At 34.2% G+C, this 25,500-nt stretch overlaps 1 protein-coding gene across 4 annotated transcripts in view; it reads right to left on the bottom strand.

Annotated features, from left to right (window-relative positions):
* LOC111059185 overlaps positions 1-22,020 on the bottom strand; it is a 267,640-nt gene extending 245,620 nt beyond the window's left edge. For 2 of the 4 annotated variants that reach the window (XM_039435861.1, XM_039435859.1), the window contains exon 1: positions 8,466-8,586. The gene's annotated coding sequence lies outside the window, so the exon portion shown is untranslated. Of the gene's footprint in view, positions 1-8,465; positions 8,587-21,794 lie in introns of those variants that run through there. The other 2 variants (XM_039435862.1, XM_039435860.1) reach the window with 2 other exon arrangements.
* Between the last annotated feature and the right edge of the window lie 3,480 nt (positions 22,021-25,500).

Below are 25,500 nucleotides of genomic sequence, written 5' to 3'. Positions count from 1 at the left end.
TCTAAAATAAAGAAGAGCCCATTATAACCACAAAATACTTGTACTCGAATTCACTTGAACTAACTCACTTCAACCCTCCAACCAACACAATGAACTAGAATGGTATAAAAACTATAAAATTGATAATAAGGTACATTTTTCAAATAACTTCACCCAACTAAATCTGTGAATGTCAAGTCATAAGAAATCAAGTTCAATACATTTAATTTTAATCCTTCAACATTTAAATAGAAATTGATCTATTCTTCTAGTGCCCGAATCAAAATCAACATCAATCAACATTAATCGACATCAAGAAAAGCTTTTGCCAACCTTGTAATTCTAGTATGATTCTGCTCATGTTTTACTTCCATTTATAAAGTTCTCATTAAAAGGCCCTTGTGTGATGAAAGACTCGATGCGAGTGGAAGTGAAGAATCTATGTGTTAACAAATAATGGAAGATGATGAATCATCTTTCAATTCATCTTATACGGAAGGCTACTTTGAACTTGGTTCATGATTATTTACGAATTTTCCACGAATATTCACGATATTTTCTATCCTACTTGATCAACTTTTGATTACGAGGGTAGAATCACAGAATACAGCATAATGTGGTAGAATGTATTGTATTGTATTTTGTATTTAGTATTTAAAGTATTATTTTTGTATCAATGTATTGTATCGAATATTGTATTCTATGGTAGAATGTTTTATTGGCATAAATATGAAATTACATCATCTTAGAAATACATAATAAAAGCAATACAAATTTTACTATTACAAAATAAAAACAAAATGAATGTAAAACACTTTCATAATTTCCCTACTTTTTATGCATGTTTCTTCTTCTTCACGTGCCTGCTCCGTTTCGGATGTTGGCGATCATAATGGCTATCCTGATTTTGTCGACGGCGCTACGGAACAGCTCTGCAGATGACTGGTGAAACCATAGCCTCAGATTTGCCAGCCATGAAATTCTCCTTCTGCCAGGTCCCCTTTTTCCGTTGAATTTTCCTTGAAGGATCTCTTGCAGAAGTCTGTATCTTGAGCTATTCCTCATAATGTGGCCGAGGTATTGGAGTTTTCTACTTTTAATGGTATTCAGGAGCTCCGGTTCTTTATTCATTCTCCTGAGAACCTCTTGATTAGTAACTTTTTGCGTCCAGGATATTTTCAGCATTCTTCTGTACAGCCAGAGCTCAAAAGCTTCAATCTTCACGATTGTTTCTTTTGTGAGGGTCCAAACACACTTATGCATGTTTAGTCTTCCTTAATTTGTATGATTGCATGGCATTCATCTTTAGAATCTACTGAATTTTCATATTGGACTGTCTAGATATGTAGACTCATCTAGAAAGAACGGAAGATGAGCTACTTTACAGAGAGAATCATAGGAACTTTTAACTCAACAAGCCAATGTATTATTTTTTGATGCCTCAGCCGTCATATATATTTGCCTCAACTGTAGGTCTATTATCAACCTGGATGGATAATATTAACTGTGGAAAACAGCAAACACTGCACGCTATGATTTTTCAAAATATTTTATTATTGTAATCTATGATTCATCTCAGTTTTTGACATTCATAACTTGAATAATTAATTGATAAATTATAGCATAGCATTATAATCATACACATATCTATATATATTTATTTATTATATTATGTAATAGTATGAACATTTTATCGGTTGCAAACAATATCTTTGTCTGTCATAGAATGCATTATTAAGCACATATATAACAACAAAATGATGAGTAAATTATCCCTTTTTATTAAAAACATAGACAGCAATATGATTACCGTATTGTAATAGTGGCATCATAATAAATTAATTCTCTTAGAGAAATATTGATTTCCTGAACTGGCAATGAAAGCTGAATAAATTGCTGTAATCAACTTGGTTGAATCTCAAACATTTTAATATTCAGAATTTAGAGAACTAAAAAGTGTAAATTTAGTCAAAACAATAGACACAATTGATTGTTTCAAGTGCCATAGTGTAAATGAGATGCAATGAAGAAAGCAGTACTGTTCTGTTTCCTATGGTGAAGTGAGTCAGCCGCGTCGACTGTTTCCCCTTCCGCAGCGTCAAATCTGACCGCAAATACATAACAATATATATCAATGGATTCGTAACGAATGTGGCTACATTAGTTATTCAACTCATTTTCCTTTAAAATTACTTGCTTCGAAGTTAATCGGAGAAAACAAGAAAATCAAATCCAAAAACCCCTAAATTTTAATATATATATTTTTTTATCAAGGAAACTGTTCGATTTATTGAGAAAATGAATACTTCGGAAACCCCCCTGGTATTCTCCCAATTCTAGATCCAGCTGATCTTTAATTCTGGTGTAAATTATTCGCGACAGTATCTTATATGTGCAATCTAGAAGCGAAATTCCCCTGTAGTTATCAGGATTGCTTCTGTCGCCTTTTTTGTGCAGTGGGTGAATAATCGCAGTTGTCCAGTGTTCTTCCAATCTTTCAGTTTCCCAAATTTTGATTAAATGGTGGTGCAATTCGTTTATTGTCTGAGCTGAGGCATTCTTCCAAATCTCTGCAGTCAATGTGTCTTCACCACTGGCTTTGTAATTCTTCAGTTCTGACATTGCTCTGATGAGTTCTTCCCGTGTAGGTGGATCTATTTGCGATTGCATTGATTTTATTGGAGTATTTGTATCAATTTCAAGAGTCGAGATCGGATCATCGCAGTTCAGAAGAGATCTGAAGAGGATCTCTACATTTTCCCTGTCACTGTGTGCAAGTTTTCCCTCAGAATTTTTTAGTAAAAGGGTATTTGGTTCGAATTTAGAGATTGACTGTTTGAAATTTAGGAAATAATCCCGGCTGTTGGCTTTTTGACTATTTTCTTCTATTTTATCTATTCTCTCCATTTCAAACTGTCTTTTGGTTTTTCGGGAAATTTTTGTGACTTGTTTGCGAATATCCATGACATGTTTGTATTGTTTGTATAATTCATCTGTTATCTTGCTTTGGTGCTCAAGCCAAGACTTGTGACAATTTTCAAATGCTTTGTCACATTCTCAATTCCACCAAAGATGTTTCTTCCGTGGATTTGGTGGTGCTGTTTTTTGTAAGCTCTTTCAAATTATCGGATTTCAAATTATTGGTCATTTCTACATATGTAGAGTTACCTATCAATTTGAATGGATCATACTTTCTTGCTATTCTTTGTTTGTTCCTGATTGTTTTATTTGGAGTAAACTTAATTTTGATTTTAACTATGTAATGATCAGACCCTGTGTCTATACCTCGTAAAACCTTTACATTCTGAATTTCTTTATGTTTAAATTTTTCTGCACAAACATGGTCAAGTTGCCACTCGCCCTGTTTCCAATTTGGATGTTTCCATGTTTTAAGTTTTGCTGGTTTTCGCATGAAATATGTGGATTTGGATATGAATTCATGGTTTCTGCAAATTTCTACAAGTCTTTCGCCATTCTTATAAGTTTTCTTTTGTGCTGGCCATTTTCCAATTATATCTCTAAATTTCTTTTCTCTACCTAACTGAGCATTAAAATCACAAAGTAAAATTTTTGTGTGCTTTTTAGGAATGCCATCAATAGTTTGGTCGAGTTCGCTCCAGTAATCTTCGGTTTCTTGTCTGGAGGCTAATTTTGAATTTTCATCGTTGGTTGGGGCGTGTGCGTTGATTAGTGTGTAAAGCTTGTTTGAAGCTCTGATTGTCAAAAGCGCCAGTTGATTTAATATTTGGAGGCCCATATTTTTGATAAGGGTGACTTAAAAGTTGTATTTTTTCATTTTTTGCTTACACGCTTATAATATAATAAGATATTATATCTTAAAGATATTATATTGAGAAACAGTGCGTCCAATTGCGGATTATGAATATCACTCAAAAATAATCTATATTCCAGTGGCGAAGCCCAGGTGCCCTGCAAATTTATGATACATTACCATTGAATACACTATTATCATACGACACGATAATATTACTATGACACAAGTGATGAAGAGTTATTTGATCAGCTGTTTCTAGCACAATTGAAATTTGGAAAAAATGAATGCACTCAAACTAGAGATGGTTGATTTACCATTCTTATCACAATGAAGGATTCATGAGATTCACACTTCAACCTTTCAAAAGAGAGAACTTGATTGGTTCACACCACGTTTCTAATTCAATTCAATGAGTTTCTAGGTGATTGATTGATTGATTGGGTACTCTATATATGTAGATTACAATATATACTGGCTTATACAATTATATATAATAGCTTACAATACCGAAAAATTATAGATGAATTTACATAATATAGACTAAGCAAATAATTATTGAACTGTATATGATATGAAAAACCAATTTATAATAACTATATAAAATAGATAATATAGATAATAGGTGATAGGTGATAGGAGAATGATTCCTGTTGTAGGAGATTGCTTAACTACGTTGACTGGGCATAATATTATGGTAGCCTATTCAGTTGAGAGGCAAAACTGTTGACAGTCTGTTCTCACCACTAAGGTGAAAATTAATTGGTCTCCAAGCAGCTTATAACAGGAGAAGAGATCCTCTAGGCCAGAAAAACGTTCCACAAATCCGGAAAAATTATTTCTATCCAATTATTTACGACTTTTCTGTCCCCTTTTAATGAGAATTGCTGAGCAAAAACAGGGAGCATGATGTTCCTCATTAGCTCTACACTGGAAACGGATGAGGAAAGCTGTTTTATTACTTTTATTCCTATTTTAAAACTCCGTTAAATGGAGGGACGGAATGGAATAATCACACCAAATTAATCTAATCGATTGAAAAATAATTTAAAATGATACTCTCAACAAATAATATTTTTAATATTATCGATTGATGTTTTTTGTGAAATCAATATCTTACAAAAGATATTTTGTAAGAAATATCTCACATATTTTACTCCTCCTAACAAAGAGGAAGAAATACTGTACTGTGTAAAATGAGGTCTACGTTATAATGACACGTAGCCTACCAAAGAGGATAAAATACTGAATATACGCCACACTTCTGACTTTGAGGAATACACGGCGCAGAGAAATGGAGGGAGATCAGCCATATTACAGTGATGGATAGAGTCATAGGTGGAAGGGAAGCGCAGTTGCCAATTTTTCGATTAGAGTCAGTCGACTGAATGCTTCCAGAGAGAAATCTCCGTGAGTTTAACGTGAATACTCACTAGAAATTAGAGAATGCTAGCCGGTTCAGAACGGTAACTTCGCCTACCTCTGTATGCCTTTTCTGCTACGCATATCCCTCCCAAGTCCAAAGTAATTTTGTACGGAGTATAGTGTATAGCGAGGTCCACGTTATAATGACGGTGATGGGAGATAGGAGAATAGTGTGGCCGATTTATAGATGAGAATATTTATAGTACAATTATTATATAATGTGGAGAATTTTATTAGGAGAATAGCCTTCACACTGTTTTCTATCGAGGAAAGCACATAACGGTATACCTGATGTTCTATTAGATGGGTGATACTTGTTAAAAATAATCAATTATATTTCATTATTGCAGTATTATCCCTTGCAATATTGTATCCAAAAGTTGCCAACAATAGTTGTCAACGAAAGTTGCCTACAAAAGTTACCAACGGAAGTTGCCAACAATAGTTGTCAACAAAAGCTACCGACAAAAGTTGGCAACGGAAGTGCCAACAATAGTTGTCAACAAAAGCTGCCGACAAAAGTTGCCAACAAAAGTTGCCGACAAAAGTTGCCGACGAGAGTTGTCAACGAAAGTTGCCAATTGGAGTTGCCGACAAAAGTTGCCGACAACAGTTGTCAACGGAAGTTGCCAACAAGAATAGCCAAATTGATTATAAATATATGGCAGTTGAACATGGAGTCAGCGAGTTCCGAGTTAGCCAATTCTAACGTCAGCACAGGTAGGGCTCCTACACCAATAAAAATTTGTTGATTTCAGCTGATCTATATCAGCTAGTGTTTTTATTGTTGTAGGAGACCTACCTGTGGTGACGTCACCAGAATGCACTATGGCTTCGTGGTAGTGAATAAGATCGAGTAATTAATTGGTACGTTGAAACTCTTTCATACTGTATAAAATTTCAATAAATGTGGAAGTGACAAAGCTTTTTTCCAGTAAATTAATTGATACCTCAACTGGAGTTTAGAAAACTCTATTTATCGGAGAGTTGAAGGAATTCATTCTACTATGTAGTGTGTGTATTTATTCGGGGTGACTGGAATTTGAAGTTTTGCTAACTTGTGTTATAATCTTCAGTTCTTTGATGTTGACTGTTTGTACATAAATTTCCTGAAAAAACTTGTTATTGGTGAATTTCTCTATCACCGTTCTCTCGCAATTTTGGATTAAAAATGTTAAATGGCCGCCATTTTGAAGTATCGAGTTGGACAAAGTTGAATATTCTTACTACAGTTCATCTCTCTTATTTGAACATAGCTACAGATTTTTATACCGATCGGTTGGAAAACTTTGAAGACAAAAATCATTTTGTAAAAAAGAAACAAAATGGCGAATATCTCGTAAACGAAACGTTTCAGGAATAAAAAATTATTCCACATTTTCTCTTTGTTTTGACCCATAGAACCTATTCCCGAACTCTGGCACTTTGATTTTCGGACACTGTATAATTGATTGATCATTTCAAACATGAATGATGGGGGCAATTCAGTATATTGGCCGAGTAATCCAGCATTAAGACCTTGTATCACATTATTGACAATTTCAAAGGATTAGCTGAACAAACATGATGGAAAGTTGAAAGTTTTTGAACGATTTTCAATTTTCAGAAGGGTCCCATACACTTGGGAACTTGGATCGGCGAACTTGTTCCCCAGTGTATGTTGAAAGTTGGCGAACCGCGAACTAAATTCGTGAAAAACTTGGTCTTCAATCTAGATTGAAAACTTTGTTCGGTTCGTTCACCAGGGTGATACATTCTATCTATATATATTCAATATATTTTCTTTCTACAGCAGCTGCAAACTCTAAAACGCTCATCTCTAGACCACGAAAGACACTGAAGTAACAACGGTTGTTCGCTCTCCCCACTACAGTGTGTGGGCAAATCCTACACAAACTTGGTTCTAAAAATTTAGAAAAAATTGATAACACATTTTAGAACATACGGTGGTAACCTTTGTAATATAATAGAATATAATAATATAACATAGGAACATAACCTATTTTTTTCGGACATGTTATTATTCATCAAAATTTGAGAACAGAATAGATTTGGGCTGAGCCTGTTCTTTCCGGATCATATTCATATGATTTGTAATTGTATGAACAAATAAATAAATAGGTGATAGTATTATCGTGTCACAAAACAATACTAGAGCACTGTTGTACACATTAAATCACCACTTACGGTATGTTCTCTATATACATAACTTATGTTATTATCTTATGATAGCCACACACACTTTTCACAGCCGATGTTATTTTGATGTGCGTGACTTAATGATCACTCTAGGTAGAATATTAAAACAGTAGTCTATTATTAATAATAGTAGGCCCTATTATTAAACAGTATATTGGATGAAAAAACATGATACCCGCAAGGGAATTTTTGTGCGTAGGTATGAGTTGCTAAAAGATCAACTACAATAATCTACAAAGCTGAAATACAAATGAATAATAATATGAACAAATCATAGAAAAGATGGAGATGGAATAAAAGAGTGAGGAGATGAAGAGAAGAGAGACGTCGCTCTGCTTCAAGGGGATGCCGTGTCGATAGGAAATTTGACCTCAATCATATTTTCACAGATCGAAATATTCACTACATAATATATCATTGAAGCCCATTGGAGTACTAGACTCAACCACTTTAGCTACCATCGATATATACTACATAGTATTAGTAGTATTTATCTCGATGTTAGCTACTCAGAAACGATTAGTAAAACATGAAATCGACAAGTACAAAAAAGAGTAATGTCATCACACTTTAGTTGAGCTTTAAAAAACAAATTAAGAGGAAAAGGCAGTTAAAAGCATCGTGAGAAATTTAAAGGTAAGGTAACATCAAGAGTTGAAGTTGAATGCTTCAAATCAGTTTTGAAGCATATATATGGTATGATCTGAAAATAGGTAACTGGAATCCAATTTAAATCAATTTAGACCAGAATTTGAAATAAATTAAAAGGGATCCTCAACGATAATATGATTTCTAAGGCCACGTTTACACCAGAATTATGAAAAAATGTTCTTCACAAATAGTTATCTACGAAAAAGTTGTCTATTTTCCTTCAAGTTAAATGTAGCCGTGCTTTTAAAAGAATTGGGAACAAATTACCAATTTTGTTGAAAACTCTAGTGTAAACTTGAATTCAAGATACGAAAAAGGTGGAGATGAATGATGTTAAAAGAATGAAAATGATTGAGTTAAGAGAAATGATGATAATGGAGTAGAATAAAGCAGGATGAGGAGAAGAAAATAATCATGAAAATGAAATAATGCAACTTACTGAAACGATGTCCAACAGTATAGCTCAAAGTCAAGACTAAGGCAAAATGGCCAAGTGTCGTGAACTCATCCAAGTCTTAAACCAAAATGCTTTGAGCAGTTGGATACGTGTAGTGTTTCTATTTGGATACGTGTTATGTTACTATTTGTTTACGTGTCGTGGCACTATTTGGCTACGTGTTCTGTTTCTATTTGGCCACGTGTCGTGTCACTGATCACCACGTGTCTTGAACGACGTTCTCCAGATTATTTGTGGGAATATAAAAATTCAATAATAACACGTTTTTCAACTATTAACTACATGCACAATAATTATTTGTGGAGTTTGATGAGGTATTTGGGGTTGGTTTTGAACACAAAATTATGACCTTGCCTTGTCTGTATATATATATATTATAATTTAATCTCTGTAAAGAAAAATCTGTCTAATTTTATATAAAAATATTTTTATACATTCACATTACACTAGAAATAGGGATGATATAACTAGACCTACAGTTAGATTGACTAAAACTCTAAAAAGTCGAAAGTAGCTACCTACAAATTCGCATGTTAAATTTACTACCAGATAATGTTGAGCAGTTACCATTGAAAACGTTTTGTATTGCTGCTGATAAATGGCTCGAGTCTGAAGCTTTCTATTCTGTTAATGAGTACCTGGAATATTTCAATATATATATATATATGTGTGAATTTTCTCGTTTCTATATTCTAACTTGTGATATTTTACCACAATATTTCAATGTGCATTTGTAAATTTGTTCGTTTTTATAGTCCAACTTGTGATATCTTACTTATTATTGACGAAGCCTATTGCTTACATTTTTGTAATGTTGTTTTATGGCCAGTAAGATTCTTGATTCTTGTATTTCTTGTAGATGTGTGTTTGGTGGGTCGATATTGTTGATGCCCAATTCACAATAATTATTATCCAATAATAATTCAATTTTTTTCAGATATCCGAAACCGTTATCAAGGAAAAAAGTGTTTAAAGTTTCGCTCAGATTCAATTTAATGGGTTTGAGAAAGAAAAACTGCTAATTACAGGTAATGTTCAAAATTCACAGGAATCTTCAACCAGGAAGATTGCAGACCTGCCGGAAGATCTGTTGTCACATTGAGTGAATAAATTCTTTTATTGTGGAAATTTGAATGCTAGTCGTTCTCTTTGATTCAAAAAAGTAATTTATGAGAGTTAAAGAGAAGAAATTTCTCTACAATAGCAGAAAGTTCTGCATTTCATAACCTCAATATTCTATGAATGATGATGATATTCAACTTTACTTTTTTATGATAGAAAAACATTGGAAATGAATGGATTAGATTCTAAATCTTCCATGTTTTTCAACATCCTCTGAAATAATATAGATTTATGCAACATGAAAACTTGTAGCTGTTGAAAATTCTACAAATTATAATTATGATAGTGAAACACTTCTCTTAGCTTCGAAAATTTTTCAAATCATTCAATGAACTTGATAAGCTCATTAATATGTAACCTTAAATTTCGGAAATGTACAATCTCAAATGCCACGTTCATTCCCACAATATCTATTTCTCATAGTGAATTATATGTTGTATGAACGTGGCTAGACGGATATGGCGAGCGAAGCGAGCTAGTACAACATATAATTCACTATGAGAAATAGATATTGTGGGAACAAGCACAAACATCTACTTAACATGATTTTGATGAGAATCCAATTACAAATGTCTACTCAAGTCATGAGTATAATAATGTTTAAATGATTGAACAATATTACAATAACTAGGAATCTTGAAAAAGATTCAAGTCGTTTTCAACCTTTGCTGAATGTTATATAGATATTACTTTCCTTGCCCTATAACCATAGGTAAGGAAAGTATTGCTTTCCGAAAAAAATTAAGGTACCCCAATTTCTAAATTTCTATACGTTTCAAGGTCCCCTGAGTCCAAAAAACTGGTTTTTGGGTATTGGTCTGTATATGTGTGTGTGTGTGTGTGTGTGTGTGTGTGTGTGTGTGTGTGTGTGTGTGTGTGTGTGTGTGTGTGTATATGAGTGTATGTGCGTCTGTGTACACGATATCTCATCTCCCAATTAACGGAATGTCTTGAAATTTGGAACTTAAGGTCCTTTCACTATAAGGATCCGTCACGAACAATTTCGATCAAATGCAATTCAAGATGGCGGCTAAAATGGCGAAAATGTTGTCAAAAACAGGGTTTTTCGTGATTTTCTCGGAAACGGCTCCAACGATTTTGATCAAATTCACACCTAAAAAAGTCATCGATAAGCTCTATCAACTGCCACTAGTCCCATATCTGTAAAAATTTCAGGAGCTCCGCCCCATCAATGCAGATAGATTCCCAATTATCAGGCTTCAGATACAATTGAAACAAAGAAAATCAAGTGGAGTAGATTGAGCATGAAAATCTCTACAATCAATGTTCAGTAACATTTTCACCTAAAATTGAAAATAAGCTTTAAATTCGAGAAAATGTGATTATTCAATTGCAAATTATTGTTGATTTTATTAAATCATCCACTATGAAGAGATAGCAGACCTCATGTGTGTCTCCAGCCCTGTCACCAGCTGGCTCAAATATTTGAATAGTGGACTTGAGATGCGCGGGAACACTAGCATCAGTGATCAATTTTCATAACGGCAAGGAAAGTTGTGTGAGTGCGCCACACCAGATTTTTTTATTTGCTTTCGTAAACTTGCAATGAATTTGCAAAATCACCAAATTTGTTAATATGATAAAATGTGTTGAACATAAACCCGATTTGGAATATCAGCGCAGTCAATAAAGGTTTTTTTCGATCAGAAAATTAAATAAAAGCTGAATCTCTCACCATTGATAGAACCCTGCCAGAGGGTCATTCTCCCAAAAGTCCAAGCTCAAAGTCAAAGCTCAAGAGCTCAACACGATCAAATTCATTGCCCAACAAAATGAATTCTCATCCACTCTAGTCGACATCCTACTCCACAAAATAATAATAATATAATAATAATAATAATAATAATAATAATAATAATAATAATCATTTTATTTGTTCATGGACCAGCCATACAAATACAGAAATACAGTTAAATAGAGATACATGCACAATTATTATATAATTCCAACAATAACCTCCAATAGAAATGAATTCTAAAGTAAAGTGTCAGTTCGTGAGAGAGCACGATTTCACTCTCTATGTCTGTTATAAATGTCTCCACTCCATGTGGATTATCAAACAATCAGGACTTATAGAATATTACTGCATAACTGAAAATTTATAACATGAAATATTGTATCAAGACATCAATGGAACAATTATAATTTAAATAAATACTCAAAGAACACAGCAATATCACAATTATAGATCGAACAATACTTCATAGCATATTACCAAAATTCACAGGAACATTAACATTACATTATAATACTACTTTGGATTGGAACAGGTACTTTAGGACAGGTACATTACTTAATAATTTTAACTACAAGGTTTCAAGCTATTGAATAAACTTACAGGCATTCTCATGAGTATAATGATGGTAGTTAAGTCAGAACGATTGATTTACAATAAGACTACACTAAACTTGGGTGGAAATTCAATTTTTCAAGCCAAACAAAATGTGATTAATTTACTTGGGGCATGCAATAGCAATCATCACACATATTTTATATGAGTTACAGGAAATCCCACTTGTGAAATCACGTACTCAAGTATCAACACTACAAATCAAGAAGCGAATATCAATTGCTTTTACTACATAAAGGAATACTCTATTTATTTTCCTCTCACTCAAATTTGATAGAAGTACCATTACTTTGTCGGCATCTGACACAACATTTTGGATGAATTCGCCAAGAAAGTAGGAACGAATAGAGTTATACATTGGACAGCGTACTAAGAAATGTTCTATATCTTCTCTCTCACGAATATTACAAATAGGACAATTCGACATACAGTTCAATTTTGTACCTCTATTATTAACATACAAGTATATAGATACATTAGTGGCCATTCGCAATTGAGTGATACAACGGACTTTGACAATGGGCATTTGGAATCCAAGCTGCTCATCTTGAAATTGGGATTTAATTCTCTATAGTGAGGGCAATTCATAGAGCTGAGTGCTGCTCCTACATCTTCCGCATACAAACTATCTGCGTGATTTCTGAACAAGATTCCCTGTACAGCCTTCAACCTGTGAAAGAGGTCAGCTCTATCTCCCCATGCAATTACGATACCCTGATCACCGCACTTTTTCTGGAGATGAGACAACCATCCCGAGGCTCCATGTATATTGTTCTGCTCCAGTGCACAGTCCAACAACACCGAGAAACAGAGTTTAGGGTATCTACACTCAGACATCTGTAGGACCCTTAAAAGAAAACCAAAAGTTCTCTTCAATAGAATGTGACTGAGCCTCAATCTGCCCAATTCCAAACGTACCGCCCAACTCGGTGATGTGACATTCAACAGAAGAACACGTTTCAGAAAATACAACTGTGCTCTTTCCAAAACGTCAGCACAACCAAGACCCCAAACTTCAGAGCCATACAGAATCGAAGGCAGCACTACCGCATCGTAGAGTTTCATCTTAGCATCCCATGTGTCAGACTTGGCTCTTCGAAGAACCTGGACGACTGACTCTCCAGTAATTCTCGCCTTCCTAATTAAGCCTTCACAGAATTTCCGGAAGCAACCCGACGCATGAAAGTCTACTCCAAGGTACCTATATCTGCTGACTATCTCTACTTCCTCACCGCGATAGTGAAATGATAAAACTTTTTTGCGGCCCCTAGCATGGAAAGGTACAATTTTTGTTTTTTCAATATTGACAGTCAGCTTCAGGGATTCACAGTAGTCGGAAAGACAATTTAGCTTGTTACGCAGGTCCACCTCACTATCTGCAAAGATGACAATATCATCAGCAAACAGTAACATCAATATGTCAGTTTGGTTTTTCAATGGAATGCCATGGAAGCCTCTTCCCCTGAAAAATGACTCAATATTTCTCAAATAGCAGGAGAACAAAAATGGACTAAGTGAATCCCCCTGCAACACTCCTTTTGTAACTTCAATGGGGTCTGAAGTCCTATTCTCGCTTCTCACAACCAATGAAGCCCTGTCATAAAGTCCATTCAACAGCCTTATCATTTTACTGCTGACTCCACACAACCTAAGCTCGTCCCATAGAAGCCCATGAGGAACAGAGTCGAATGCAGATTGGAAATCGACAAATAAAGCAAAAAGTTTGCGGCGTCTAACCTTTATCTGGTGGAAAACAACTGTATGCAAAACAAATATATTGTCCAGACATCCACGCCCTCTCCTAAATCCACTTTGACACTCAGGCAGTATGTGACATTGATCAGCCCACTCTGACAGCCTTATCTCTAATGCATGTGTGAAAAGTTTTGTGATATTATTCAGCATTGCCAATCCTCTATAGTTATTAGGGTTGTCCTTATCTCCCTTCTTATACAGAAAAAACATGACAATTTTAGACCATTCCCGGGGTACCTCCTCCATATGTACTATTTTATTGAATGAATTTAGCAAATAATCTCTCCATTGCATTGGTAGAGCCTTGAAAAATTCATAATGTATTCCGTCGACTCCAGGTGTTTTTTTGTTCTTTGATTTAGATATTACCTGATCTAACTCCCACAAAGTGAATTCTCTATCCAGAAAGGGGTGTCTAGCATCACTTAACACAAACAATTGTTCCCTTTCACCTGCATATTTACTGCCAAGAAAGCGTGACCAAGATTCCAAAGAAACACCGTTAACATGCTTTTTTCCACCCTTGAAATATTTAACTGCTGTCCAAAACTCATAGGGATTTTTAACGTTTCTTATGTTGTCTTTAACTTTATTTAAATATAAATCTTTTTTAATTTTGATTGTATCCCTGTAATTCTTCTTCAAATCAATAAATGCTTTCACAGCTGTATCCTCATATAACCTGGACCTAGCAAACCTGAATGCCCTGCGTACACCTCTTTTTAAAGCATTGCACTCAAGGTCGTACCAAGGTTTATTTTTAAAGCCACCAGTAAATTGTTTCCTATACATGCCAGATAAGTCAGCTGCCTCCCAGATAGATTTTGTAAAATTCTCAAAAATTAAATCAATTGAATTATTTGTATCATTGAGTTGAAGATTCAATCTAGGAGATAGCAACAACGCCTCTCTAAATGATTCGGCGCAGCGGTCCGCCCAAACCAGCCTGTAAGAAATAGTTTTATCGCTCTCAGGTTCTAATATTGAAGTTTCTAAATCATCAACCAAGTCAATATCTATCTCAATCGGCAGGTGATCAGACGATAAAGAAATATCTGAAACTGTGAACTCACGTACAGTATTAAGGTGTGCCAAATCAATCCAAGCATAATCGATAACGCTTTTGCCGTTTTCATTGATAAAAGTATAGTTTCCTGGCTTATCTCCAAAACTTCTACCGTTTAGGACGACAAACAATTCATTCTCCATTAGATTTACTAGTTTCCTACCCTTGCTATCAATTTTCTTATCTAGCGAGGACCTTTCGCTATACAAACAATTAGTAGTGTTGAATAAAAATTCATCTTCAAAAGAATTTAAGTCACCTATTCTACAATTGAAATCTCCGCCCACTATAATTGGCAGTTTTTCCCCACGAAATGAAATAATATTCTCATCGAATAATCGCTCTAGGCTATGAATACCCTCTTGCTCGAAACCTGATCGAAAATACGTGAGACCAACAATAAAACCATTTCCGTTTTTTTCCGCCTTCAGAAACAATAAGCAGCTACTATCAATAACAATGTCAAAACTTATATTATCTTTGATAAGAATCAGCAAGCCACCCACAGCTCGGCCACGCCTGTTATCTCTAATAGCCACTCTTTCCAATATTTTAAAACTATCAAATATAACTGAATCATTTATCTTATTATAAGCCCATGTTTCTGATATGGCAACTATATCAAATGAATTGATTCTTTGGCGCTGCTGGCCATCAATTGAAAGCAAATTACTCAATCCGTGACAGTTCCAAAACATTATTTTCAGTCGAGAATTAGACTTAATTGAAGGATTAAAATTATGAGCCTCTTTAAAGGGTAAATGACTACGTCTACTGACATTTAGCGACTCCAGATTAACAAGTCTCTCACACTCGATGACTGGACTCACCCCCTCCGTCTCCTATGGTGGACCAGCGTCGCCGGGAAGCACACTAGGACTAGCACCAAGTGAGTGTCGAGCCCGTTCCTCGTTTGTCGACCGCAACACACGTTGACTGCCCCCGCCCCCGTCCTCAGCCAGCCAAGCAGGTTGTTGGCAGGGCGCGGCGGCTGACTCGCGCTGTCGCCGTCCCTCGCCGCCTCCACACATCGATTTCGCCGACCATCTCCCCGTCGTCTCTTCGCACTGTGGTGTCCTCTCGATACATCAGTACGTCGCCTTCGAGTTATTGAATTCTCAGGGTGCTGAAGGGTGTCAAATAATGTAGCTCCTTGTCTTATTACTGTTGGGGTCGCGAGATCGGAAGCCGGGCTGCAGGGTGCAGGAGAATCGAGAGCACCAGGTGATTGGTTGGGTGTGATAGGGTAAGATCCCAGAAATCGTATGTCGGGAGAACTCGACAACCGGATGATCCTCCTATTTCTAGAAAGCACACCGCCGTCACCGTCAACATCAGCCATCGGCACCGTCGCTTCACCAACTTCACTCATCACAGTCTGTTTGACAAATTTTCCCAAGTGTTTGGAGAATAATCGTTTTCCGTGGCGATTGAGATGGAGACCATGTTTTGTGAAGTTGAATCTCCGGAGGAAGTCATTAATGTCTAGGTAGAAGAGCTGCAGCGCACCAACATAGTCATCCACCACTCTAGATACGTAAGAGTTGGAGTAGAGTATGCTCTCGTTAAGTGTTAGGTCGTCATAGCGGCAGGGTACACTGCATATTACAATTTTCGACTTGAGCTTGAGTTCAAGAAGAGAGCTGATTCCTTGGAAGATGGTTAATTGATGAGGTTCATTTTTATGAAAATCATTAGTACCAGCCAATATAACAATGACATCATCCTTAGTAAAGTCACTGACAAAATGGAGTCCATCGTGAATGATGTGTTTCAATTTAGCACCGGGCTTGGTGTAGACAAAAATTTCGAAGTCGTCATATAGATGATGGAGGTATTTACTCACCTCTTTTCCTTGACTGTCTGCTAATATTGTCATCCTCCTTTTCTTCTTACTATAGGTTGAATCACTACGTTTCATGCAAAGAGTCTTAGATTCACTTTCCTTATTAGGTCTGTGAATTTGAGCTTTGACTAGTAGCTTGTGAGTAGTGGGCTCATCATTTTTTGATGGAGACAACGTATCCCCAGAGAGCGACTCAAATCTATTCGTCACTTTTATAGTAGCTCTTGCCTCATTAACATTATGTCTTGCCTTAGCTGAGTGTCTTGGCGTAATAAAACCATCATTCTGAGAGATTGCCTTGTCGATAACAATGCTTTCATTCATAAGTACATTATTTTTTTCAGTTTCAATTATACGAATTATTTCATTTTTATTAATTAATTCTTCCTTTAAACGAATGTTTGATGCTCGTAGTTCTTCGATGCACGCTTTCAACTCCAATATTTCCTCATCAGCTTTCTCTTCATTCAATAAAGACTCTTCGAAATTTTCCTTGCGTCTACTTTTTTCGCACTCTAATTGTCTAGTCAGTTCTGAATTTTCATTCAAAAGTTCCATTCTTTCATTTAGCAGTTCCCCATTGCACGAGATTGCAGTGTCCAGTTTGTTCAATGCACTAACAATATTCGGAATTAAATCAATAATAGAATCGTTCGTGAATTTTTCTGCAGTCACAGCCAGAGTTCCTCTAATGTTGATGGCCAAGTCTATCACCTCATCATTAGCAAGAACATTGTTCATGTTGTTAAGTTCCGACTCTGCTCCACGTAATAACAGCTCACGCTTGCTGCGTGTTGTCATAGTAGTCATTTTAAAAATCAAAACTAGCGCGCAAAATAATTAACAGCAGACGTCACAACAAAGTAGCTCATCAGATGTCACATTGGAAATACAGCTGTCTGCTATCCCAGCTGACTCGGTTCCCGCGTAAAAGTAATTTTGAGGGTGAGCGGTGACCGGCAACTTGCAGACGACAGTCAGGTCAGAAGTCAAAACAATCGTCTTTTGATAGATAACCACTATCAAGTCGTGAGTTGAAAGTAAAGAAATTGAATCCACTACACTCGAACGAATAAAATTGAAGGTTAGGCTACGAAAATGAACACTGGTGAGATTAAGTCCATTCAAACTAACACGAGTGCATTTGCTTGAATGTGTCACACACTAAAAACGATCTCTAGCATAAAGAAACTGAAGAAATAGACTTTGTAAATTTATAAAACTCAAATTTTTAAGGAGCTATTTGCAGTAGAACTAACCAGGCAAACTGCAGGCCTGCCAACCCTACTCCACAAAATAAGAATAAAATCATCAACCAAGAATAATATGGAAAATGGCCAAAAATTCATCACACTCACATACTACAACAAAAAATCACAGGAAGTAGCATCATCTTTTAAGAAAATCAAAAAATACAGAATCGCCTTTAAAACAACAAATTCACTGAGAAAACATTTTCAAAATTACCAAACAAACAAACAGAGATTTGAACAACCAGGCATCTACAAATTGAAATGTAATGATTATAGTAAACTGTATATCGGACAGACTGGACGTGACTTTCAGACAAGATATAAAGAGCACATCAGAGCCATTAATAAACCACATAGCCACTCAAATTTTGCTGATCATATTATATCAACAGGCCACACATACACCGACATCGCCACCAATCTTGAAATCCTCCATATCTCACAAAAAAGCAGAAAACTCAATGTATTGGAACAATATGAAATTTACAACCACACAAAAACAATTTCCCAACAGTCTCCTAAATGATAATGTAAATTTCTCTTCCCACACACTCTTTGACAAAATAGTCCACAGTTCAAAATTACCGCCTGTGTTAACAAATAATGGAAGATGATGAATCATCTTTCAATTCATCTTATACGGAAGGCTACTTTGAACTTGGTTCATGATTATTTACGAATTTTCCATTTTCAATGGACCGTACATCTGGTTTTCAATATTGAATTTTCGATATTTTCTATCCTACTGATCAACTTTTAATTACGAGGGTAGAATCACAGAATACAGCATAATGTGGTAGAATGTATTGTATTGTATCTTGTATTTAGTATTTAAAGTATTCTTTTTGTATCAATGTATTGTATTGAATATTGTATTCTGTGGTAGAATGTGAAACACTTTTATATTTTTCTACTTTTTATGCATGCTTACACTTCCTTAATTTGTATGATTACATGGCTTCCATCTTTAGAATCTACTGAATCCATATTGGACTGTTTAGATATGTAGATTCATCTTGTAAGAACGGAAGATGAGCTACTTTACAGAGAGAATCATAGAAAGTTTCAACACAACAAGCCCAATGTATAATTTTTTGATGCCTCAGCTTTCATATATATTTGCCTCAACTGTAGGTATATTATCAACCTGGATGGAGAATATTAACTGTGGAAAACAGCAAACACTGCACGCTATGATTTTTCAGGAAATTGCCACTGTTGACTTTATTGTAATCCAATATTTATCTCAGTTTTTGACATTCATAACTTATGATGAATTATTGCATAGAATATTATGATCATACACATTATATAGGCTATATTTATTATATCATGTAATATTATGAAAATTTTATCGGTTGCAAACAATATCTTTGTCTGTCATAGAATTCATGATTAAGCACATATATTATAACAACAAAATGATGAGTTAATTATCACATTTCATTCAAAACATAGACTGCAATATGATCACCGTATTGTAATAGTGGCATTAAAATAAATCATTTCACGTAGAAAAATATTGATTTTCTGAACTGGCATTGAAAGCTGAATAAATTGCTGTAATCAACTTGGTTGAGTCTCAAACATTTTAATATTTAGAATTTAGAGAACTAAGAAGTGTAAATTTAGTCAAAACAATAGACAAAATTGATAGTTTTATTTTATTATTTTTTTTTAAAATTTATTTATTCATTTTTTTTACAAAGAAGCACTGATTGGGAGAGAAAAACTAAGGATAATCCTTGTACTATTTCTTTCCCAAATTTAGATAGCATTTTTAAAGACCAAAATAGGGTTATGATTTCACTTTACTAGAATTTAGTCCTTTGTTTAGTTTCGAGCGCAATAGTATAAACGAGATGCAACTTAGAAAGCAGAACTAATTACCGTGTCGGCTGTTTCCCCTTCCGCAGCGTCAAATCGAACCGCAAATACATAACAATATACATCAATGGATTTGTTATGAATGTGGCTACATTAATTATTGAACTCATTTTCCTTAAAAATTACTTGCTTCGATGTTAATCGGAGAAAACAAAAAAATTCAAATCGAAAAACCCCTGAATTTTAACATATATATATATATATATATATATATATATATATATATATATATATATATATATATATATAATTTTATCCAAGAAACTGTTTGATTTATTGAGGGAATGGATACGACTAATAATGTATTCCGTAATGTGAGGAATCGAATGACATATGATAGATTTTTCTCCGATTAATGGTTACAAAGATAATTGATTTCCTGTTTGCTGTTTATATGGTGAAGAGAGTCAGCCGCGCTGTACCACGTCGACAGATTCTTCTTCCACGGCGTCAAATTGATTCGCAAATACATAACAATATACATCAATGGATTTGCAAGGAAAGTGACTGAACCACTATTTGGCTCATTATTCTTTAAAATCACTTGCTTTGAAGTTAATCGAAGAAAGCAAAAATCAAATCGCAAACATAATTACATAATTATCTACATATTATTTTATCAAAAATGTCCATTTTATTGGAAAAATAAATAAAACTAATATTGTGGTCCATAGTGTAACAAATCGAATGACGTATAATAGAACTGTCTTCGATCAATGGTTACAGAGATAATTGATTTCCCGTGATCACCTGCATTTTTTATGTTTATGCGTCTGCGGGGGGGGGGGAAAGCTCCAAGGGGATTTCTTGAATCTTCTGGGAGAATGACTCTCTGGGAGGATTCTATCGATAGTGGGAAATTCAGCTTTTATTTAATTTTCGGATCGAAAAAACCTTTATTGACGGGCTAATTGTCCAAATCTGGTTCATGTTCAACACAGTTTTTCATATTAACAAATTTTGTGATTTTTCAAATTCATTGCAAGTTCACGAGAGCAAATAAAATATCTATATAAAATTTAGCGAAGTTTGAAAGCGTCTTGATTTTTTTCAAGATTCCTGCATATTGTAATATTGTTCAAACATTTAAATGGCTTGAGTAGACATTTGTAATTGAATTCTTATAAAAATCATGTTAAGTAGATGCTTGTTTTTGTTCCCACAATAATTATTATATATTTCTCATTGTGAATCAGATGTTGTATGATCTTGGCATTTGAGATTGCACATTCCCGAAATTGAAGGTTACATATTAAATGAACTTATTAAGTTCATTGAAAGATTAGAGAAATCTACAAAGTTAAGAGAAGTGTTTCACTATCATAATTATAATAATTTTTTATGATTAAATGTAAATTTTATTGAAAAAAAAGTAAAACCAATATTTTAGTCCATAATGCAACAAATCGAATGACATAATTATAATAGAACTCTTCCCGATCAATGGTTACAGAGATAATTGATTTCCTGTGATTACCAGCATTTTTTATGTCTTAGTGGGCTGGGGGGGAAAGCTCCAAAAAGATTCCTTGGGAGTTTTGGGAGAATGGCCCTCTAAGAGGGTGGGAAACTCAGCTTTTATTTAATTTTCGGATCGAAAATGCTTTCAGGAATAGGAGGATTCCAGGCTTTCGCCTGTTTTCCATTCCAATATGCCCACATCCAAATTCATTTATTCGCCATAAAATAATACAGATTAATGAACTAAATGGAAGTAGTGAAGAAGGTTTTTGGAAATAAGTATTCAAAATACGTGTTTGAGTCTGTATATGGATTACGGTAATAGAACATTATAGAACATATTCTTTTGTAATTATCAAAAATACAGATGAGACACCACGTTGATGGTACCCAATAAATGTATGGAAAGAGATTGCATCCTCTACAGTAGCTGAGACCTATAATAAATATTAATGTTATGCATTCAAAGTTTAGCTACACTTTCCTTGCATCAAAGTCATCTATAATATCATTCAACGGTTCAACCATTGATAATTTATTGGAGACTCACCCGAATGCTCGAATTCCTTTGCTGGAAAAATGATTGCCTACACTTTTTTATCAAACTTGTAATTTTTGAATCTATAAAAATCGACTTCTGTCATACACAGTCACCACAACAATGTACTCCACAGTGTTAAATCAGTCTTGACGTCAATCAATTAATAATTTTGTATGCTAATTAATTCATCTCTTCTAGCTTCTACACTCATGAACTGTACTAGCTTATAGTGAGGCTCACGTTATAATGGCAGTGAAGAAATATAGAAAAGCAACGTTGCCGATTATCTGCCTTACCACTGGCTTCTCTAGAGAATATATTATACCAGTATTTTCATGTGATATCAACTGTTCACTCTTGCTAAGAACAATCAATTATCATATTCGTCAAAATGAAATATTTTTCAATGATCGGATAATACATTGAGTAACAATATTCCTATATTGTTAAAAAGCGATCTGGCATCTCTGTTGAGCTTGAGAAGGATAGCGCTATCTGCTTTGTCGGATGATAGATGAGGACAGCAACACCAATGCTTATCAAATACTGCCACTATAACGTGTACTTCAACATGAACTGAATCGACAGACTTAGGCCTATATCAGATACTGTATGATAATCTATGGCAAACATTAGGAATACACAGTGTAGATGGTTTTTTATGATCTTTCAGAGAACTTGTTCTCTTTCTAGACGGAGTGACAACTTTGATGTAGTTTACATTTTACTCAGTAGGTAGCGTACACGTTCACTGAACAAGTATTATGTTAAGCAACAGGTAGACTACAGTCACAGAGAAGAAGTCATTCCTTCTACTTTGTGCTACAGTTTACTGTCATCCAGTTTTCATATAGGTAGTCCAGTCAACGATTTCAATGGTTAATAGAGGGAAGAGTGTGGAAGAGGAATTTCAACCCCTTAAGTTCTGTTTAGGGTATTGAAAAGGTGAACATAAATGAAAACCACCCACTCCTACTCCATGTACTAACTGGGTGATGGTGGTGGTGCTCAAAGGTAACATTTTTTTCTTGGTTTCAAAACTTTGCGTCTTACAGACATGGCTATCCCGTACAAAATTTTAATTTACAGAATTTCTCAGAATTCCCTACAATATTCATGGTTCACGATTTTCTATATCGTCTATAGTTTTCGAGTTATCCGCTCTTGAAGGTATTTTAAAATATGATATTTATATATTATATTATGATATTTTTAAAACAAAAACACATTTGCCTCCAATTTTCGCTCTTATACTTTTTAAAAATCCATTAAAAAATCCAGGCTGATGATTATTTTTTCATTACAGAACAAAGAAGAAGGCCCAAAACAGTCTTCACTACAATTTACAATCGTATTAAGCAAGTTACTAAAAAAATAAGAGATACAGTACATTCAATTTACAAATACATAAGAAAAATATGAGGAAAGCATAAGTAATTGAAAGTAATCTAAGTATTAGTAATAAGTACAGAATGAGGATAATAAGTTATAAAAAGAATACAATTGAGTTTAGTTTTAAGTAAAGACCCTTGAAAAAAATTGGAGGTTCTTGAATTTCATGAGAAATTCAAGGTTCTCTGATGAGAGAAAGGAACTCTCATTGATGCTGTAGGGCACATCATTCCTGGTAGTTCAGGTAGTGATGGATATACCTAGTTTAGTATAGTTTTAAGTAAAGACCCTTGAAAAAAATTAGAGATATTCTTTAGAAATCCAAGAATTCTCCAATAAGTATCTTTGAGAGAAAGAACTCTCATAGATGTTGTAGGGTAAATAATCGGTCTGTTTCTTGATATGTTTCAGGTACATCGTGGCTTCTCTTCTCCAGTGTACACATGTTCAAAACTATATAGTGTCAATGAAATAGTTACTATGTAATATTACATTTTTTCTCGATTGGAATCGAATCTTCAATTCGAGATCTATAAAACTTTATAGTAAATATCAGAGTCATCGATATACGGACAACTTTTTGACTGAGAATTTATCGTAAATGATTGTGTTGCATGTTCAATGGTATCACTGAAAAAACAAACTCTGTAAACAGAGTTAACAGAATTAACAGATAATATAGAGGATATATAAAATTTAAAATAACAGTTTCAAAATAAAGTTTTATTGAGAACAAATATAAAAAGGGAGTTGCCTTTATTGAAAGTCAACAGTAAAGAAAGTAGTATTGCCAAATTGAATGTTAGGAAAACAGTAAGTAAAGTGAATGTTTACATGAGACAGGTTTCTGTAGAGGTTAGGAACAATGTAAACAAAATGAATCTTGCTTTGAATCAAGTTGATGAATTCAACCTTCAACTGAAAATTGAAAAGGTGTATGCAAAGCATTATCTTGTGAACATGACTGACTTTTGTGAGCAAAATGGCTTTGTTAAAACAAATGAACCCATGAATAAAATAATGTTCTTGAAGAAAACAAAGCACAAAGTTTCCATTGATGTGTTAGTATTCAAAGGTTGTTTCAAGTTGCTTACTTACAAGATGATGACTGTGAATCACATGATGAAAGGGTATTCCCCAGCACACAATGATTAGGAATCCTGTGTTATGCTGGGATTCAGAATAGCATAATCGCTACACAGTGTATGGTAAGAGTCCATAATTGTGTCTTTTTTCTTTCCTGTAGCCTATTTTTCTTGGCCCTTAATCTTTTCAAATTTCGATTCTTTCCTGTCTTTGTGTAATGTTCAGTAAAATTCTTCTATGATGCATATCTTAACCAATCTTGTCCATAGTCATTTAAACTTGTATTTTTCTGAAATAATTTTGGAAGTTAAAATAGTAGCTTATTTTCCTAATCTTTAAATTGTTGATAAAACTTAACTTTTCTGAAATCTATCCATTGTAGTGTAAATAATTTTTTGCTTGCGGTATATTTTTTCATCATGTATTACATATTTTAATTATGTCTATTTTTTTCAGGTATCATATTAGGTAATTAGGTTTTTCAGAGCAAATTATGTCCTATTTTCTCATTTTCAGTATATTTTTATTAAATATACTTCCTTATGAAAGTTCAGTACTGACATGTAGGATAGGCTCTGATTAATCTTTCTCTTCTTTGTATTATTTAGGAAATTTATTTACCCAATTTTCTTTTTCTCTTGTTTGTATTTTTTAGGGAACTTATTTACCCATTATCCATCTTGATCATCTTTGTATTGTAATCTTGAAATGTTTGTATTTATTATACAGTCTTTAAATTATGAAATTATTTAAAAAATAAATGGTTCAATTTAGAACATGCTGAAATCTATTCTTATGTATAAATTCTTTTGTTATAATAAATAAACTTTAAAATTTGAAAGTATTAATGAATTGTGTAGCCATATATATGAGATGTATTAATGAAAGTTAACTTGAGTAATAATGTTTTCATTAAATAAAAACGTCTTGTTATATTATTAATTGAAATGAGTTAAAGGTTAGAATTTCTCTAAAGTTTTTGTAATTGATGTCTTTTTCTAAATTTTTTAAAAACTGTTTGTTCTATAAATTTTGATATGATTGATTATCGTTTGAAATGGATGCTGGAGTGTATGTAGAATTTTACTGGGGTTTGTTGATTAGAATTTTGCTGGTATGTGATTGTTTTTTGAGATGGAAACCCATTATTGCCTAGAGAAGGAATAACAGAGGTTATGACTTAGAGAGGCAGTAATGAGATAATATTTTTTGTGTTGATTAATAATTTTGATTGCCA

This window comes from Nilaparvata lugens, chromosome 9, assembly GCF_014356525.2.
Source record: "Nilaparvata lugens isolate BPH chromosome 9, ASM1435652v1, whole genome shotgun sequence".
NCBI classification, from domain to species: Eukaryota; Metazoa; Arthropoda; class Insecta; order Hemiptera; family Delphacidae; genus Nilaparvata; species Nilaparvata lugens.
The sequence above is the reverse complement of the archived record's forward strand: the minus strand, read 5'-3'. Positions and strand labels throughout refer to the sequence as shown.